This window comes from Tenrec ecaudatus, chromosome 14 (genome assembly GCF_050624435.1).
Source record: "Tenrec ecaudatus isolate mTenEca1 chromosome 14, mTenEca1.hap1, whole genome shotgun sequence".
NCBI lineage: Eukaryota > Metazoa > Chordata > Mammalia > Afrosoricida > Tenrecidae > Tenrec > Tenrec ecaudatus.
Window position 1 is genome coordinate 64,859,591 of NC_134543.1, and position 3,237 is coordinate 64,862,827.

Here is a 3,237-nt window from a genome sequence, read left to right on the forward strand (position 1 = left end):
TCATTGAGCAAATTTGACTAAATGCATTAAAATATCTGTAATTCAGGGAAATTTCTGTTCTTTTTAAAATAAATTCAAGACATATTTTGATATCAAAGTGGTTTTGTGCTTCAGAGATTCTACTTTCCAGACGTACATTGGCATGCCCTTTAGAATAGAAAAAAAACACTTTCTCATAAAATAAATATCTAAAATATTTTATCATCACCCATCCTAAGGAGCCCATTATTTCATGTATACATGCAAGGTCGTATAAAAGTCCATTAGAGTTACAAACTTGGTTGCTGTTTGTTCCTGAAGAGTGGAGTTCTACTAATGGCATCTTATGCATATCAGAAGGAAGTCCCTGCTCTGAGCTGCCTTCAGAAACTTTGTGATATTGGAGAGAGCCATTGTGGCCAATGTGCGAATCCGTCTCCTGGAAGGCTTTCCCTTGTTTCAGGAGCCTTTACTTTAGAGGGTAGAATGCCCTGTTCCAGGGATTGTTTTTCTCTCTAAAGACATATATACAAGATGAATGTTCAGTTTCTATTCTCGTTAGCATTTCATTTGTTGTTTATTTAAAAAGAATGAATTAGTAAATATTGAGTGCATGTTATTTAGATTCAGATTAAATTCTTAATTAGCACCCACTAACAAAGGTGTTTCAAGGCTTAGTGAAGCCTGCAGTTTGCCCAAGTTTGAGCCCATTGTAAGCAAAAGAATGTGAAATTGTGTAGGTTTAGTGCATGTTTAATTTTGATATTTGCCTAATATTTTTTGACAAAATATTTTGGGAGACTTGTTTGGGGAATATGATTTTTGTGAGCTAAATAATAGTCCAGTAATTACTAAAGTGTGGGTGGGGAAAATGAAGGTCCACCCCCTCCACCCATCCATGTCCCTTTAGTATGGTCTGCATGGTACAATGCAATTTGCATGAATACTGTTATTGCGATGATCTTTGCTTAACAGTGGTTTGTTCTGTTTTGCTATACATTGGATTACTATAAATCAGAGCTAACTCAACAGCACCTATCACCAATATATCCGATACTACTTAATCTGGTGAAATCTGGGGAAAAGTATGAGGGGTCCCCCCTCCAAAAAAAATGGAAAAGAGACAAATTTACCTCTGGTCACAGTGAATTTTTCATTAAAGCAGTTCACTCAAGCTTTGTTTTTATGTTCTAGCTGATTTAAGAGAACAGTGTGTGGTTGTGAAATTTTATTTCCTGCTTGGGAAAAAGCCACAGAAATTGTGATGTTGACAATAGTGCTATGGGGAAAAGTCAAGTGTATAGGTGATTTTCTCATTTCAAAAATGGTGAACTGTCTTGATGACAATCCTGGTTCTGGACCTACATCAACTTCCGAAATGGATGCAAATGTCGACCCACAATGCATTTGGAGTTTAGTCCACCAGGTCAGCTGCTAATCAAACTTTCTGCTTAGAGATTCTGAGAAGATTGCATAACAGTGAGCCACCACAAAAAGGCCTGATTTGTGGCAGACGGGGACTGATTTTACCTCCATGACAATGCACCTGCTCACAGAGTCATCGCTTGCCCCACACACCTTACTCACCTGACTTTGCTCCATGTAACTTCTTTTTGTTTCCTCAAATGAAGAGAGGCATGAAAGGAAGACGATTTGACGACTTAGAAGAGATGAAGGGAAAAACAAGGGAGGTGCTCTCAGTCATCCAAACAGATGAGTTTGAAAAATATTTCCAAAATGAAATTGCAGGTTTGACAAATGTATTAAGTGTAATGGAGAATACGTTGAAGGTGATAATGTTGTTTTGTAAAAAAAATAAATACAAAGCTTTGGAAAAAAATTCCGTTTTTTGGGGGGGGCTACCTCCCTTTATTCACCTTCTTCATAAGTGTATTAGCTAATTCACTGGATTTTGATAAAGATAATTCATACATTGAATGTTGAATATGATAATGCAACTATATGGATGTTTTTTATATAGCTCTTCTTTTCTTTGTATAGATACTAGGACACACAGAACTTGAAATCTGAGCTTTAGAGAAATAACCGTTTTGTCAATGTAAATACTAACTTGGAGTTTAGAGGCTCAGTATGAAGAAAGCTACAAAAAATCACTCATAAGAAATAAGAGCTGTGTCACCTCTATCTTAGTAATCTGGTTCTGCAGTAACTAAAATATCACAAGTGGGTCACACACAGAAATCTATCTTTTCTTGTTAGATGAAGACCCATGAACAATAAATAGAATGAAACATGTCTTGGTTCTGTATGATCCTCAAAGTTACTTCTATGTTCCAGCCAATTGTAGGAGGCAATGTGTCAATTTATCTCATTTGGGTCTTCCTCTTTTTTAATGACCCTCTACTTTACAAGCATGTGGTCCTTCTACAGGCCTGGTTCTTGTGATAACACGTCTAAAGTATCTCACTCATTCTTCTCTAAGAAGAAGCATTGTGGCTATTCTTCCTCCAACAGATTATTACTATTATTACAGTCCTTCACATATACAAACTTCTTTACTCATATCACAACTCAAAAGCATCAATTCTTCATCCCCCTTTCTTATTCATTGTCCAACTTTCACAGTCATATGAAGTAATTGAAAATGCCATGCCTTGGGCCAAGTGCACATTAATGTCAAGTCCTCAAAGTGACATTCTTGTTCTTCAACATTTTTAAGAGTTTCTTTTTAAAACATTTTTGCAGCACAATTGTACAATGCAAGACAATGTTTGTTTTCTTGGCTATGCTAGCAAGGATATGGATTGTGGGTTCAACTAACAGGAAATCCTTGACTTCAGCCTCCTTTCTTGTGTCATGAGGTTGCTATGACTTTGGTTTCCTTGTGCTGAGGTATAACCCACACTGGAAACTGCAGACCATGGTCTTCAGCAGTAAGGGTTTCAAACCCTTTCCACTTTCAGCAACCCAAATTGTGGCATCTGCAGATAGGGAGTCCTTGATGAACCTTCCTTCAAGCCTGATAACAGATTCTTCTTTGTACCACCGAATTTCTCACATTAAATTCTGAGCTCAGCATGTAGATTGAATAAATATGGTGGATGGCTACATATGCATATCTTAATGCACATCTTCCTGTTTATAAATCATTCATTATTGGCTTGATCTGTATCCCTGGTGCACAAGATCACTTTAGCGTATTGAAAAGCAGCACACTATTTTGAGGTCTGAGTTGTGCCTGAGCCAAGCCATGGTATTTTTCCATTGCCTCATATGAATATAAGAGTTGGAAATTTA